At 47.0% G+C, this 17,868-nt stretch overlaps 1 protein-coding gene across 5 annotated transcripts in view; it reads left to right on the top strand.

Moving 5' to 3' along the window:
• LOC143286930 (Na(+)/H(+) exchange regulatory cofactor NHE-RF2-like) overlaps window positions 1–17,868 on the top strand; it is a 91,180-nt gene that overhangs the window by 18,766 nt on the left and 54,546 nt on the right. The gene's annotated exons all lie outside the window — the stretch shown is intronic.

Raw genomic sequence — 17,868 nt, 5'->3', positions numbered from 1 at the left:
CACACACGTACATACAAAGATATATATATATATATAGATATATATATATATATATATATATATATACACACGTTCCAATATCCTGTTGCTCCCACAGTGTAGGCATGCATACACTCACATACCTCATCCTCTACCCCACCTCCCCCTGCACTCCCACCTCCCCTCACACACACACACACACACACACACACACACACACACACACACACACGTACACATATCTCTCCTGACACTTGTGTACAGTTTCACTCTCGCGCATTCACAAACGCACTCAAAAGCACACATACACACAAACACACACAGCCGCCACTGACTGGCCGCAAGAGGGATGGGAAAAGATCTCTGATGCCAAGAACGTGGCGTCTAGTGTGTTGCTCGGTCTATTGTGTTTGGAAAGGCCCACAGAGACTCTGTTCCGTTTTGAAGAAATTTGCGCAATGTTGGTTTGGAAATGATGCCGATATTTGTTTGATTTGCAAAGCATCGTGCTCTACCTTTCATGTTAGATTTGCGGCCGCTCCCTCTCTCTGCTTCTATTTCTTTGAGGCGATCGATGGTGTGATGGCCTTGTACCTGTTCTTTTTGGTATTCTTTGACTTTTCTGAGGATTTCCGATTTTCCTAGATGTAGGCCGCTCGTTGGTGTTGCGTTACCAGCAAGTCTGTCAGCTCGCTCATTTCCCTTAACACCTGCATGTCCCGGGCAGTATGACCATGTGAGTTTTTTAATCTGAAAGTTGCGCATTGCGTTGTGCCACTCTGGGCTTCCCATTCCGTTTTCAATTTTCTGTATGAGGTTCATTGAGTCGGTTAGAATCATGGCATGTTGGTTTCCGGGCGTATGGAAGGACGATAGCCACTGGAGGGCATGTGTCACAGCTTCAACTTCCATCGTTAGGCTGGAGGTTGTGACTTTGTAGGCAGCATTCTCTTCCCAAATTGTTTTTCCATTTTGTAATGGAAAAAGGCTTTGGGGGCGTGGGCGAGCGACGAGACAGGTTGTTGTGTGAAATGGCGAGGGAGTGAGTCACTGAACAACAACAACAAAAGACAATAACATAATTTGCTGACAAACAAACAATGGAAACAAGACTATGAAATGATGACTGTTTCTCAAAGTCTCAAAGCCTTGAAGTTGTACAAAAACCAAGAAAGATTACGTGTAACATCAGGTTTTGTGTGTGACATGAATAAACCCAGTCAAAGAGAGATGGAGTGGGGGTGGGGGGTGGGGAGATGAAAATAGAGAAATACTTGTAGTGGCAAGTGAAAGAAGACAAAATACGTATTTGTGTAAGTGGTGTTCATAGCTCAGTCAGATGGCGAAAAAGGCTTTGGGGGCGTGGGCGAGCGACGAGACAGGTTGTTGTGTGAAATGGCGAGGGAGTGAGTCACTGTGTGTCTGTCTGTCACACTGTTCTTATAAATATATATCAAGGTCACGTGGTGTCGGCCGACACCTTTTCCTTTCTCCCTCCCTCTCTCTCTCTCTCTCTCTCTCTCTCTCTCTCTCCCCAATCCTCTCTCCCCAGTGTCAATCGGCATGGTCACTGCTGATGACATTTTAGCTGTTCATTTATTTATTGTTGTACTCTTGTCCGTCCCCTATCTCTGTCATGTCTCTTTCCTTCTCTCTCTCTCTCTCTCTCTCTCTCTCTCTCTGAGTTGTCTCTTTCCCTCTCTGTCTCCCTCCCTCCCCTCCACTCTGTCTCTCCCTGCCCCCCCCCCCCTTCTCTCTCTCTCTCTCTCTCTCTCTCTCTCTCTCTCTCTCTCTCCCCATGTAAGTTAGTATGGTCACTGCTGATGACTTTAACTTTGTTCATTGTTGTACTGTTTCTCTGTGTCTGTCTGTCCCACCCCCACCCCCCCCCCCACCCCCTCCAAACTGTCCAAACCTTGGAGACGAACGACTGGGGAAAAATAAGGACATTACCCCCCTGTCGCATGTACTTTAAGCTAATGGCAAAGTGCCAGAGTGTCACAAATTTTTAGTAGTTTATGTTGTTTCGATTCTGGTTTTTCCTTTCTGTTCCATCTGTTCTATCTGTTTTTGCACCATTTTGTTCTGATTAGTACATACTATGTCACTAGAGCTTTTCAGCTTATGACATTAAACATTAGTCAGTGTTCAGTTCTCTCTCTGTCTCTCTGTCTCTGTATCTGTCTCTCTCACTCTCTGTGTCTGTCTCTGTCTCTCTGTCTCTCTCTCTCTCTCTTTCAGATACTGTAGTAGGAGTGAATATGTATATATGTGTCGATTGTGCAACCTGGGTAGGGAAGATGAATTGCATTTTTTGCTATGTTGCCCTGCTTTGAGTGACCTCAGACAAAGATTAATTCAACCTAAATATTATAAAGATCCCTGTGCTTTTAGATTTTATCTGCTCATGTCGTCAAAACATGAGCCTTCCCAACAAAACTTGGCCATATACTTATATGAGGCATTGAAGAGACTTCGAATTGTTATTTTGTGAATGTTGTGGAGTATTGTATTAGCTACTTTTGGTTGATTTGTGATGTTGGTTTATCGTGTCAAGTCATTTTCCTTATTTATTTTCTTGTATGACCCCCTTCAGTAAGGGGCTTTGGCCTTAATCTGAATAAAACATCGTTATCGTTCTCTCTCTCTCTCTCTCTCTCTCTCTCTCTCTCACCCTCCCAGCTCCTCGACCCTCGGTTTCACTCCCCTCCTTGATTCCGTGACGGTCTTGTCCACCATGCATGAATAGTTAAATGTATATCTGCTGCGCGAGACGTCTCTCTGTGTTGTGTCTCCGTGCAGGCACGGGAGAGAGGGAGGATGAGGGTGGGGAGGGGGGAGGAAGTGAGGGGGGGAGGGAGGAGCATAGGGTGTGGAAAGGTCAGGGTTTTAAGCGGTGTGTGTGTGTGTGTGTGTGTGTGTGTGTGCGTGCGAGCGCTCAATTGAGTGCTGAGTGTGTGCTGAGTGTTGTTATTAAAATTTATTACTGTTGTTGTTGTCGTTGTTTATGTTTTGGGGTTTTGTGTGTGGGTTTTTTTGTTTTTGTTTTTTTGTTTGTTTTTTTAAGAATGTGCGATCGTTGATATCTTGGATTATATAAAACCTCACTCCACACTGCTCCCCAAGTGGACTGAGCACTCTAAAAACCTATTTTTATATCAGTGGTCAAGAGTATCGGAAAGCCATCATTGTGTCACACTGTGCCCATCCTTTTTTTCTTTTCTTTTTTCTTTTTTTTTTTTTTTGCGATCGAAATCATGATTTGGTTGTTGCTGTTGTTGTTGTTTAAGGAAGTTGGTGTCTCGGTTGCTTGCAAGAGGTGGCAGAGGTAGGTGTGTGTGTGTGTGTGTGTGTGTGTGTGATGAATCTCGCTGCCGTCTCCTTTTAGGAGATCGTGTTTACTTTCTTTTTCCCCGTTGTGGTGTAAAATTCGGAGGCAAGTTGAAAAATCCAATTGTGTGTGTGTGTGTGTGTGGAACACTGATCTCCTTTCTTTTTTTTTTTTTTTTTTTTTTTCATCCAAATCTGTCATGTTACTTTGGCTTTTGTGTGTGTGTGTGTGCTCGCACGCATGCACACACACACACACACACACACCAAAGCGCTCGCGCTAACTTTTGTTTGTTTGTTTGTATGTCTTTGACACGATTAATATGCGCGCACCTCACAAAATTAATGCAGAATACATTTTACGGGTGGGAATGTGAAAGGCGAAGCAGCGGAGTTGGAACTGATCAGGAAAGGGAGAGAGAGAGAGAGAAAGCAACGAGAAAAACAACAACAAAATAATCTTTCTGGACTGGGGGAGTTAGGCGAGTGCTGGACGCACGGTTTGGTCATGAATAACGCATTAAGACACAGCGCTTTTCTTCGCTTTTCTTCGCTCACCTTCGCAGCAAGCAAAAAAAAAAAAAAAAAAAAAAAAAGGGGGGGGGGGGGGGGTATTTTTTCCTTCTCTGTTATGGTTCAGGCTTCATGCATAGCTTTAATACCCGTTTCGTCAGTTCTAACCCCCCCTCACTCCCTCCTTCTCCATCTGTCTGTCTCTCTCCTTTCCCAAACCTGCCCCCCTTCTCTCTCTCTTGCTCGCTCGATATATATATATATATATATGTTATAGTGTGCCAGCAGTGTCACCCCCCACCACCCACACTCTGTCCCCCTTCCCTCCCCATCCTTCCCCCCCCCCTTCCTTCTTATCTCCCTTCCCGCTCTGTCCAAAGCCCAGTCTTTGAGGTTGTGCCGACACCACGCCATCCTCCCCCCTTCCACCCCTCCACCTCCTCACCCCACTCCCTAGTCGGCGCCTTTGGTCCGCGACACCACGTCACCAGTCCCAGTTGTAGGAACACGTGCGGTTGTGCGACGTCTGCCGCAATTCCCGTGCTGAGCAGAACGTCCCGTGTGGCGGTCTGTCTTTCAGTTCCCCATCTCCCCTTCCACGAACGCAGCTGACGTAGATGGCGGGACTTCGGAACGTAAGCTTGGGAAAAGTTATGCTAATTCGAACTTTGATCAAGCCGGCTAACAGGCCCAGAGTTGTATTGTCCCGTCTCCCCAATCTCTTTGTGACGTAAACAAACAAGTGGGTTGAATTGCAGCGAATCAGATCAATCTGTTGAACTGGGATCAAGCAGTGAATCTGTCAGTCATTCACATAGCGTCACTAGGACAAGCAAAGATTGGTTATTTTAGTTCAACTAGTTAGGGGAGTGAGTGTTGTAGCTTAGATTAGTATACACAGTATGTTGGGGGAAGGGATAAAACCAGTCAGCACAGCCACTTCTTAGCTGTCTCCCAGAAGAACTGACTGACACAGGGTGACTGACTGATCAGTGATGTGAGGAACAAAATCCCTGTTAGGCTGTGAGTACATGACTTGTAATGGTTTTATGTTATGTTGATAACTTAGTTGTGTTGGGATAGTGTTTTATGTCAGTGGACAGCCAGTTTAAGTTGATCTTGTGGCTTGTGGAAAGAAAAGGGGTTAATGTGTGAAAGCTACCCACTGAGAGAAGTACTGGCCTAAATCTTTTGAGTCCCCTCCCCCCCTTTCTATTTGGTTACAAATATCTTGTTCTGTATTTTTGATGTATTACTTGTTTTGTATATAGTAGGTGGTGTTGGTTCAGTGTGAACTGAACAGATCAAAAGGCTAACACAATGTCAGTGTGTGTTGAGGGTTTTTCATGTGTGTGTGTGTGTACACATGGGGGTAACAGCAAGTGTTGTGGAACACGTGTGTTATAGTGTGCCAGCAGTGTCACCCCCCACCACCCACACTCTGTCCCCTCCCCCCCCCCCTCCTTATCTCCCTTCCCGCTCCATCCCAAGTCCAGTCTTTGAGGTTGTGCCGACACCACGCCATCCTCCCCACTTCCACCCCTCCACCTCCTCACCCCACTCCCTAGTCGGCGCCTTTGGTCCGCGACACTGCGTCACCAGTCCCAGTTGTAGGAACACGTGCGGTTGTGTGACACCTGCCGCAATTCCTGTGCTGAGCAGAACGTCCCGTGTGGCGGCCTGTCTTTCAAGTCATTCCCCATCTCCCCTCCACGAACGCAGCTGACGTAGATGGCGGGACTTCGGAACGAAAGCTAGGGAGAATTTATGCTAATGCGAACTTTGATCAAGCCGGCTACTAACATGCCGAGAATTGTATTGTCCTGTCTCCCCAATCTCTTTGTGACGTAAACGGGTGAAGTTGTCATCATAGAATGTGTATAGACAAGTGGGTTGAATTGTAGCGAATGGGATCAATCTGTTGAATTGGACGAATTGGGATCAAGCAGTGAATCTGTCAGTCATTCACATAGCGTCACTAGGACAAGCAAAGATTGGTTATTTTAGTTCAGCTTGTTGGGGGAGTGAGTGTTGTAGCTTGCATGAGTATGCACAGTATGTTGTGGGAAGGGATAAAACCAGTCAGCACAGCCAGTTCTGGGCTGTCTCCCAGAAGAACTGACTGACACAGGGTGACTGACTGATCAGTGATGTGAGGAGCAAGGAAATCCCTGTTAGGCTGTGTGCTGCTTATAGGTGCTGCTTTAGGTGTAGGGTGAACTGCTTAGTGTGTGTGCTGATTTCCCATGTACATTGTAAAAGTAAACACTCTATAAAAACCACTCCTTGTGGCCCTGCTATTGATGTGAGGAGAGAGTGAGTGAGTGCATCATTAGTTGATCCTATATCACCCCTGCATAACTCCCCTCTCTCTTGGAATAGAATCGAACCACAAGAAGAAAACAAACAAACACCTTTTTACACATGTTTGATTTGCTGGTTGTTGTGGTAACATGTGTAGGAGTTGTGCTATGTGTCAGTGGTTTACTTTGTTCAGACAAAGTGGGAAAGCATATTTTAATGTGATTAATGAGTTGGTAAACTATGAGAGCATTGAGGGTCAGTGCTATGTTGTTGTACATTGCTGTTTACCAGAGATATGTTGGAAGTAATAATTTCCTTACATGTACTTGTCAGTTGGACACTTTGTGAAGGCAAAGAGATTTTGTTTGGAAATGGTAACACACAGTTTAATTGAATGATGGGTAACATGAGTTGGAACACAGGGTTGTATTGGTCAGTGATATGTTTTGTAGTATTGTACACAGTATGGTAATTGGTATGTCACTGCTGGTGGCAGGTAAGCTTGATGAAGCTTGTATTTCCTCACATAGATCTATGTGTGAGAGGAGTGCATACTGGTGGACATGTGATGAAAGGTGCTGAGAGGGTATAGGCCTTTTATGTCAGTGATATCCAGATATTTGAGATTTTATCTGACCTGGGTTTTGGTTGTGTGTTTGTGTTCCAGGTGTGCTGCTTTAGGTTTAGGGTGAATTTTACCGTGCTGCTTTAGGTGTAGGATGATCTTTTTACTGTGTGCTGTATTGTAAAGTAAACACTCTATAAAAACCACTCCATGTGGCCCTGCTATTGATGTGAGGAGAGACTGGAGCGAGTGAGTGCATGATTAGTTGATCCCATATCCCCCCTGTCTTTTCCCCTCTCTCTTCTATCAGAATCGAACCACACTCTCAACAACATTTTTACAACTTGGCGTCGCGGACAGGATAGGCAGGTAGAGTGATTTACTGACACAATAGGCAGGTTAAAGTCTTAACTCCCGAGAGCAAGGTTTCGGTTGCGCATGCGCACTAGAGCCTATCCATAAAAGGGAAAGGGGCGGAGTTTATCTATAAAAAGCGCGAGCACGTGTCCGGTAGAAATGTAAACATGCGGGAGGTGAAAGCAAAACAAAGACCGACTCACTATTAGCGGAGAAAGATATCCATGTACTCCTGCCACACCTGCTCCCAAAACCGAAACTGCTTCCTCTCCAGCACTCTCACTTCAGACTGGCGCCGGGGGTTACGAGCGTCAATCACAGTTTTTGTGGAGATCACTCGCCGGCTGTTTATGTGATCATTCCAGTCCAAGAAAGGTTAGTAGATCGTCATATTTCTCTCCGTTTGCATGTTTTACAAACAATGTGGTCGTTTACGGTTGCCAACGTCGAGGGGCTGTCTGCATGCTTTCCAATTCTCACCGGACAGTACCACGTGCTGGTGCTATTTTTATCTGACAGACACGTCTAGCGCAAACACAAACGGCTCTAGCTCCGCCCCTTTTCTCTACATTCAAATTTTGTATTACGTGTAGCTGACACATTTTGTACTTTCCAAAGTCAATTCAGGTCTAGATTGGAAGCTGCTAGGCAAATCTCGCTCTCTGCCATAAATGAAGCCAAACCGTAGCTTTATTAGGCTTTTATTTTGAATAAACCTTCACCGACGTCACAGTGTCAGACTCTGGTGAGAAACTGGCTTGATTCAAATCGCCCGCCATTTATAGTCCGGTTCAGGCTTTAAGCAGTTAGGACTTAAGCAGCACACAGCCAGGTAGCACAGCCCAGAGATGACAACCCCAACTACCGAGGCGCAGGAGTTTCCCATGGGGTGGTATGCAGCACCCACACTGCCAGTATTCACTGGCAAGCCTGGCGAGATGTCGGCTGAGGACTTCATCGTGGAGGCGAAGAGAGTCCTGGCTGCGTACCCCATGGGAGATGAGATGGCTGCCTGCTTTGTTTACAGCCATCTGCAGGGAACCGCACGCAGGGAGCTGATGCTGCGGGACCTGGAGGAGACCAAAAACCCCAGAGAAGGTGATCAACATTCTGCTGGGGGTGTTCGGCGACGGGCGGCGTGTCACCACACTGCTGTCCACATTTTTCAGCAGGAAGCAGTTGCCAGAGGAGTCCACCTTGGACTACTCCTATGCTCTGTGCAGCATGGGGAGGATCATCCGGACGAAGAGCACTGGGGTCCTCACCGCTGAGATGCTGAGGGACCACTTCATCGATGGCCTCCGGAACCTCCTGCTGAAAAGGGAGCTGCGCCGCGTAGTGACGAGGGAACCACACACCACCTTCATCCAGGCAAGGGATGAAGCCCTGAGACTGTGGCGAGAGCTAGAGGAGGACCAACAACAGCAACAAACCAGGGAAGAGACAGCACAATTAGGGGACAAACTGTTGTGTTTAGAAGAGAGTATTAGGTCCATGCAGGGGTTAATGTCAGATTTAGTCAGTCAGAGAGATGGGGCTGTGATAGAGAACAGGGATTTGGGCAAAAGGAAGAGAAGGAACAGAGGTAGGAAAAGGAAAGGTCAGTCAGTCGTGGGAAATGGGATTTCCCCAAAGGTGGGTAAGGTTCTCCCCAAGGGAAAACACAAAGATTCCCACAATGAGAACCAGAGAGACTTGCCCAATAGTCTCAGGAGGCTGGATCCGAGTCTGAAAGAAAAGACTCCAGTCAGGACAAGGGGTGACTGTGAGGATGATCCTTGCCAGGGTGAATGGGTGCTGCTGCCCATACCACCTGATCCAGGTGTTCCTGGTACATGTGCCACAAGGGAGGGCACAGGTAATGGAGACTGCCAGGATGCAGTCGAGTCTCCCAGAGGGTCACACCAACTGGTGTTCTCGAGGTTGTGTGAGACTAGCACCAGGTCTCATCTGAAGCCTGGGGTGCACGGGACATGTGTAGGTGCCATGGTCCCAGATCAGACTGACAGGGGTGGGAAACTGTCAGGGTCAACCTGTAGGGCTAGAATTAGGGACAAGTTTGATGCGAGCCATCTGGCACTGGCTGGAGTTGTTGCTGAAGCCTGTTAAGGGTAATTTGTGGATAAGGAAAATTGTATATGTCATGCTATGCTGTTTTGTGTTTTTTCCTCCGTTCCAGGGCTTGTGGTTGGTGATTGTGTCAGCTGGAACTTGGTGTTGATTTTGGCATTGTGTAGCTCCCCGTTTGATTTTTTTATGTATGCTTTTTTTGGGGTTATGGTGTTATGTACAGCTTTATCATTTTGAAATGTATTTTTGGTGGTTTCTTTTGTGCTGTATTGTCTTCATTTTCACATGTTTATGTTTTTGCTAATTTTTGGGTTAGAGAACTAATCTCCCCATTAGCATTAATTGATGACGGCAGTGGTCAGCATGTGGTCAGCAGCAATGAGGACATTGCATTCAAAAGCCGGGGGTGGGTGTTATAGTGTGCCAGCAGTGTCACCCCCCACCACCCACACTCTGTCCCCCTTCCCTCCCCATCCTTCCCGCACCCCCCCCCTTCCTTCTTATCTCCCTTCCCGCTCCGTCCAAAGCCCAGTCTTTGAGGTTGTGCCGACACCACGCCATCCTCCCCCCTTCCACCCCTCCACCTCCTCACCCCACTCCCTAGTCGGCGCCTTTGGTCCGCGACACCGCGTCACCAGTCCCAGTTCTAGGAACACGTGCGGTTGTGCGACGTCTGCCGCAATTCCCGTGCTGAGCAGAACATCCCGTGTGGCGGTCTGTCTTTCAAGTCGTTCCCCATCTCCCCTTCCACGAACGCAGCTGATGTAGATGGCGGGACTTCGGAACGTAAGCTAGGGAAAAGTTATGCTAATTCGAACTTTGATCAAGCCGGCTAACAGGCCCAGAGTTGTATTGTCCCGTCTCCCCAATCTCTTTGTGACGTAAACGGGTGAACCTGTCATCACAGAATGTTGTAGAAACAAGTGGGTTGAATTGCAGCGAATCAGATCAATCTGTTGAACTGGGATCAAGCAGTGAATCTGTCAGTCATTCACATAGCGTCACTAGGACAAGCAAAGATTGGTTATTTTAGTTCAACTAGTTAGGGGAGTGAGTGTTGTAGCTTAGATTAGTATACACAGTATGTTGGGGGAAGGGATAAAACCAGTCAGCACAGCCACTTCTTAGCTGTCTCCCAGAAGAACTGACTGACACAGGGTGACTGACTGATCAGTGATGTGAGGAACAAGGAAATCCCTGTTAGGCTGTGAGTACATGACTTGTAATGGTTTTATGTTATGTTGATAACTTAGTTGTGTTGGGATAGTGTTTTATGTCAGTGGACAGCCAGTTTAAGTTGATCTTGTGGCTTGTGGAAAGAAAAGGGGTTAATGTGTGAAAGCTACCCACTGAGAGAAGTACTGGCCTAAATCTTTTGAGTCCCCCCCCCCCCTTTCTATTTGGTTACAAATATCTTGTTCTGTATTTTTGATGTATTACTTGTTTTGTATATAGTAGGTGGTGTTGGTTCAGTGTGAACTGAACAGATCAAAAGGCTAACACAATGTCAGTGTGTGTTGAGGGTTTTTCGTGTGTGTGTGTGTGTACACATGGGGGTAACAGCAAGTGTTGTGGAACACATGTTTGAGTTGTTGGTTGTTGTGGTAACATGTGTAGGAGTTGTGCTATGTGTCAGTGGTTTACTTTGTTCAGACAAAGTGGGAAAGCATATTTTAATGTGATTAATGAGTTGGTAAACTATGAGAGCATTGAGGGTCAGTGCTATGTTGTTGTACATTGCTGTTTACCAGAGATATGTTGGAAGTAATAATTTCCTTACATGTACTTGTCAGTTGGACACTTTGTGAAGGCAAAGAGATTTTGTTTGGAAATGGTAACACACAGTTTAATTGAATGATGGGTAACTTGAGTTGGAACACAGGGTTGTATTGGTCAGTGATATGTTTTGTAGTATTGTACACAGTATGGTAATTGGTATGTCACTGCTGGTGGCAGGTAAGCTTGATGAAGCTCACATAGATCTCTGTGTGAGAGGAGTGCATACTGGTGGACATGTGATGAAAGGTGCTGAGAGGGTATAGGCCTTTTATGTCAGTGATATCCAGATATTTGAGATTTTATCTGACCTGGGTTTTGGTTGTGTGTTTGTGTTCCAGATGTGCTGCTTTAGGTTTAGGGTGAATTTTACCGTGCTGCTTATAGGTGCTGCTTTAGGTGTAGGATGATCTTTTTACTGTGTGCTGTATTGTAAAGTAAACACTCTATAAAAACCACTCCATGTGGCCCTGCTATTGATGTGAGGAGAGACTGGAGCGAGTGAGTGCATGATTAGTTGATCCCATATCCCCCCTGTCTTTTCCCCTCTCTCTTCTATCAGAATCGAACCACATAAAACAACACCTTTTTACATATATATATATTCAGATGGTTGAATCGTACTCAGGCCACATGCCTATATACACGCCCTAAAAAAAAAAGAAAAAGAAAGAAAGAAAAGAAATATAAATGAATGAATAAACTAAAATAAATAGATAAAAGAAAGTAAATAAGGGCGTGGAGGGGTAAGGAAACCGAATCCAGGTGAACATAGATGGGTAGTAGGTATATGTATCAAATGTGCTATGGATAAATCAAACTCATGCATACATACATACATGCATACATACATACATATATGTGTGTGTGTGTGTGCGCGCGCGCGCGCGCATGTATATGTATCTTTCTCTCTCGATTACACGTATCAAACGCTAAGCTAAAGGGCGGTGCACTTAGTGATAAATGTCAATCTTCGCATGATTTATTCTCTTGAGAGAGAGAGAGAGCTGCGATGAGAGAGAGAGAGAGAGAGAGAGAGCTGCGATGCACACACACGCAGTCGCGAACACAGAAAGGGAGTTTCGGGAATTGTGGGGTGGCAGGGGCGAGGGGAGAATGGAGAGATGGGTGGGGGATGGTCAACAAAATGTTCACTGAGTTCCTGACCGCCCGCCCCCCTCCCACCGCACCCCACCCCACCCCCTGCCACTCTCTCCACACTCCCGTTCCCTCAGGGAGTCGGTGGGTGTCATCATCACACACATGACGGTCAACCTCTGTGTAGTGTTGGACACGAACACACGGCGCAGGTCCCATTCTCCAATTTCCTGTTTCGCCTACCCTTTGAAACAACCACCACCGTCAGTGACTTTCTCAAGAGTTGGACTCTTTGTCCCGTTTCGCCTATCCGCCGTTCCCGTTTTGCCTATTCTGGCAGTCAGCCCCCTTCTCTCTCTCTCTCTCTCTCTCTCACACACTCTTTCCCTCTCTTTCTCTCACTCACACACGCGCGCACACACGCACGTACACGCACACACAAAGCGAGAAAGAGGGCAACTGAATACATGGACGAACTGGGACAAGGCGAATCGGGATGTCACCTAACACACACACACACACACAGTCATCGTGAACTGTCGTTGATCGAAGCGTGCTGCACGTGCTGGTCGCGTAAGCACCAGCACCCATGGGCGGCGAACTTTGTGAACGGTGACAACGACAGCAAGTTCTCTCTGAGGAAACAAAAAAAAGTGACGGGCCACTGATCGGTGACATCGGTTGACAGTGAGACATTCAGGGACTGTTGGTTGGTTGTCTTTGCTGTTGAGAGCGCCGTTTGTGCCAAGGTCGTCAGGAGCCAACATTTTGAGGGGGTGCTGCTGCTACCGGAATTGTATTGTTACGCATTTCTTTAAGTGGACAGGTCACATACTAACTACCTGGTTGAAGTTTGATGATAAAGTGGATAACTAGCTGTCATCACCTTGTTATTTTTTCTCCTGGGAACTAGGAAGTTTGGGAACTTGTACTGATAAACTGGACAGCTGTATTCACCGCGTCGTTGTTGGGAATACTGAACAGCTGTGATTACGGTCCTTGGGAACAAGCCGTTGCGCACAGCAGTAGTCACCGTGACCACCAATGGGTAACTCCCGATCCCGATCACGATCGCTCACGGCGGCAGAGAAGGAGGGGAAGGGGAAAGGGAAGAAGACGGGGGAAGCAGCATCGGCGGAGAGCTGCCCCATGGACGCACTGGGGACAGGGGAGGCAACGACGACTTCCGACACGGCCGCCACGCCCACTGTGGGTGAGGAGGAGAAGGGGAACAAGACTGGAGAAGAAGCATCGGCGGAGAGTTGCCCCGTGGACACATTAGAGGCAGGGGAGGCAACGACAGCTTCGGACACGGCCCCTGTGGGTGAGGAGGAGAAGGGGAACAAGACGGGGGAAGAAGCAACGGCGGAGAGCTGCCCCGTGGACACATTAGGGGCAGGGGAGGCAACGACAGCTTCGGACACGGCCCCCACACCCCCTGTGGGTGAGGAGGAGAAGGAGGAGACGACCGAGGCCCCCAGCCCCCTAGAACAAATCGTGGAAACGATGGCCGCTACCTTGGTGCAGGAGGTCCTGACTACTGTTACTGCTACTGGTCGTGGTGGTGGTGGTGCTTCCCCCGACCCCTCCTCTGGCACTGACACGGGACCATCAGGCCAGACCATCACTGCTGGTGAGGAAGGGAATTGAACTGTCACAGAGCGGGGGTTGGTTGGTTGGTTCGGTTGGTTGGTTTCTTTGAGGGGGGTTGTACCCGGTTTGTGTGGCATGGCTGATCACAGCCAGTGTTACAACCAACGTTCGTTATTGTGAAATTTACAGAAGATAAGGAAATTAAGGCCACGTACATATCCTACACGAATTGAAAGATATAAAATGGGACAGATATTCAGCAGAATGGACAAGGGCATAGTCGGGAGGGTAAAGGGGGTGACAGAAAGGAAATGTTTCAAACTCCGTCGATCGTTTGTAAAATTTATACAGCCAACGTTGAAGGGGAGGGGGTTAGTGAAGTTTTTATCTCTAAGTGAATATGAGGTCCATGAGTTTTCACATCCAGTAATATATGCAGCGTCATGAAGAGGTAAGGCAAGGGTGAACACACACACACACACACACAAACACACACATACACATGTATGCATGTTGCCATACGTGGCAGTATGGGTAACCACGTTAATTAGGATGCCAAGCTGTGAATGACCCATACAAAACCAACAGCCGTGCATGCAGAACGGTGGCAGAAATTCTTTTGTGTGTGTGTGTGTGTGGTGAATCTTGACAGTTGCCAACAACCTTGCTTGCAGAACGGTGGCAGAAACTCTGTGTGTGTGTGTGTGTGTGTGTGTGTGGTGTATCTTGACAGTTGTCGGCTGTATTGTGGAGCCCTTGTTATTCCGGACCAGTTGTTCAAACCGCCAATTGCATTGTCGGGATAAGCAGGTACACTGCAATCAGACGTTTTGCTCAGTGCTGCCTTTACTTGTATTGTCGCAGATTGCCATCAGCTATTTGGTGGCACGTAACGTGGGGGCGGGTGGTGTGTGGGGGGCTGACAGACTGGATGACAGACCTAGTTGGCTGCAATTTTGTGCTGGGTGCAAATTGCCGGCTCGGAAACCAGTGTGGGGAGAGAGAGTGGGTGGATCAGTGTGAGTGTGTGTGTGTGTGTGTGTGTGTGTATTTTGGGGTGGGGAGGTGGAGGTGGGGAGGTGACAAGTGAACTTCCAGGTTTGTGATGTGAGTAGGGTCACTTGTGGGTTATTAACTAAGTTACGTGCTCAGTGCCTCCCCCCCCTCGCCCCCCCCCCCCCCCCCCACACACACACACACATACATACACGCACAGTACCATTGCTGACAGTTGATCGCACTGTTCTACAGCAATGGGACAACATTCCTAACACCTTTGAAATGGATCTCTCTCTGACTCTGTCTGTCTGTCTGTCTGTCTGTCTCTCTCTCTCTGTTGGACCATTGAAGGCAGAGAACTGACAATAAATTCAAGCCGCCACCACTGAACTGTGGTAAACGTTTCTCAGACTGGTGTGTCTCCAGTGTTTTCCCAACACGGTTTCACACTCGAGTGGCTGGCTGCACGATTCTTGTCAGTGTCACTCGTAGTGGAATTTGGACTTTTCACTGGGGAGGGGGGGGAGGGGGCCCCGTTTGGCCCGTGGGCAGGGAGAGGGGGGGTGAGGAGGTGGATGTACTTACTTACCCATATTTTTTGACTGTGGTATTATCCTCCTCATCCACCTGCGTGGGAAAGAGAGAAGGGGGAAGGAAGGGGAAAAAAAAAGAACATAAGGCCGCAGAGGGTGTGGTGTGTGTGACTGTGTCGGGGTAGGTTGTTTGAGGGGATGGTGTGGGTTGGGGGTGTCAGTAGTACTGGGTACTAGCTAGCACCTCAGCAGTACTGGTTACCAGCACCGAATCCCTGCTGTGTACCCTGTTAACCAGTGGCATCAAACTGACCGTGTCGAACTTGTGCACATCGTTGGCGGCACATTAAAATTTTTGCTCCGTTTGGCCAGTCGGGTTTCTGTGGGAAACCCAGCACACCGGACCGAGACAGACCTTAAATTGGGCGGTCCTTGTTCATGCTCGACCAGTCTGGGAAACACTGTGTTAATGGCCGAGGTCGGTAGAGTTGAGTTTGACGACCTATTGGCTGACGCCTTTCAGTTATAAAACCCCTTCAGTGCCAGGGGAAAAACGGTTGAAAACAGTAGAAACAGGCATAAAACAATAACTAAAACAAAAGCCTAAAATCCGAGAAAATGGTCTGGAGATATTCCACAAAAAAAACTCTGTGAATTTTCAGCCTTCCAGAGTTATTTCACTTGTTCTGATGACGTCATCAGTGACGTCACTATGCACGTACATCAAACGTTTAAAAAGCACTTAAGGGGATTTATTAAAGTTGTTCAGGCCTTGGGTCTTTGGATGATATGAGGGCGTTGCTTTCGTTCTTTATGACAGAAGGGTGAAGAAGAAAAAAAAGTTGACTGGCGCTGAAATTCGAAGCCCACAGCTTTTGTTGAAACACAGAAGGCTAAATATAATTATTTAGCCCGTTGCACTCTGCAGTGAGTTAGAACTGTGAGCTGTTACTAAGTTTCCCTTTCCAGCCTGCTTGCCAGATGGATGTATGTCCAGTGTTTCACTGCGTGTGTTAGAAGTACTGCGAAGTTGATTGAGTTGATCTGGGTAAAATGGCAAACACTTGAGTCTGACAAAGCCTTCTGCAAAAAGTATGACGACAGGAGGTTCTTGTGCAATGGCCTGCTTCTGTCTTTGTCTCTGTTTCTCTGTAAGTCTCTTACACAGCACCCTCTGTCTGTCTGGCTCTCTCCATCTCCTTCCCTCCCTCTCCCCCTCTCTCCATCTCCTTCCCTCCCTCTCCCCCTCTCTCCTCTCCCCAACTCCCTCCTCTCTTCCTCCTTCCTCTCTGTCTCACTCTGCCGCACTTCTTCCCTCTCATCCTCCCTCTTTTCCTCTCCCAGACCCTCAAAGACACTGTATTGGCAGTTAAGCATCTTAACCCAAACCATTCTGCCACCTTTAGAGATACCAATGAGTGCAGGAATGAATAACCCAACCAACCATTGATTGCACATTGACAGAGGGGACAACAGGGTGGGACATACAAGTGGGCTTTCTCATGTATTGCCTTTTACACCCTTCCCTTTAGGCAGTCCTACTTCAGTTTTGGTGGATTTGCATGCAGGGCATGTCTGAACTTTATTGAATTACTGTTTTTGTATTTGACATTTTGAAGGAAGTGGATTGGATTTTATTTTATTTTATATGATCAGATTTGAATGTTTTAAACTCTTGGAGATTACTTTAAAAGTTTAAAAAATGAAAGCGGTGATTGTTTTTTACTGTGCCTGTTTACCCTTGAAGTAGGTGATAGCCTATTATTATTTTATCATTATTTTCATTACCACTATCTTTTCTTTCTTTTTTTTCCATCATAATTATTATTTATGTATGTACGCTTTTTTTTTTTTTTTTCCTCAAGGCCTGACTAAGCGCGTTGGGTTACGCTGCTGGTCAGGCATCCGCTTGGCAGATGTGGTGTAGCGTATATGGATTTGTCCGAACGCAGTGACGCCTCCTTGAGCTACTGATACTGATACTTGAGAAGGCCTTTGTGGTTGGTGAGGCTCTAAGCACCATAATCAAATTTGTCACAACAGATTTCCCTGTGTGAAATTTGGGCTGCTTTTCCCCAGGAAGAGTGTGTCTCTATAATGAGAATGCCACCCATTTTCGTTTTTTCTACCTGCAAGTGTATTCACAATTTGTTTTCCTTTGAAGCGGAATTTTCAACAGAATTTTGCCAGGAACAGCCCTTGTAGCTGTGAGATTTTTGCGTGCATTGATTAATTACATGCAGCGCACGGGACCTCAGTTTATTGTCTTCCCATCAGAATGACTTGTGTCCAGTCGACCGCTCAGGATCAAGCAGAGGGTGAGAAAATACTGGCTATTACGGGAATTGAACCAGCGCGCTCAGATTCTCTTGTTTCCTAGGTGGACGCGTTACCACTAGGCCAACCAGTGTTACATGGAGTATGGGGTCTTTGACATGCATATTTGATCTCCTGCATGTGTGTACACATGAAGGGATAAAGACTTGAGGAGGTCTGTCTTGGTGTTGACCTGGGAGATCTCCTCACGTAATCCCCCAAGCGCTGATAACAGTTGAACCGAGGACCCTCAGAATGACAGTAGTAGAGAGGACAGTCAGGTGTGTTTTGTAGGGCACTTGGAGCAGATTGTCAAGATAGATGTACTGTACATAGAAAATATTTGCTGCTGAAGGATGGAAGATACTTTCAGACCATTTCAAACACCTGTAATCATCTTTGGTAGTAGCATTTGGACATGCATAGACAAACTTT

Source organism: Babylonia areolata, chromosome 10, assembly GCF_041734735.1.
Source record: "Babylonia areolata isolate BAREFJ2019XMU chromosome 10, ASM4173473v1, whole genome shotgun sequence".
Lineage (NCBI taxonomy): Eukaryota > Metazoa > Mollusca > Gastropoda > Neogastropoda > Buccinidae > Babylonia > Babylonia areolata.
Note: the sequence above shows the minus strand (reverse complement) of the source record. Positions and strands in the feature narration are given on the sequence as shown.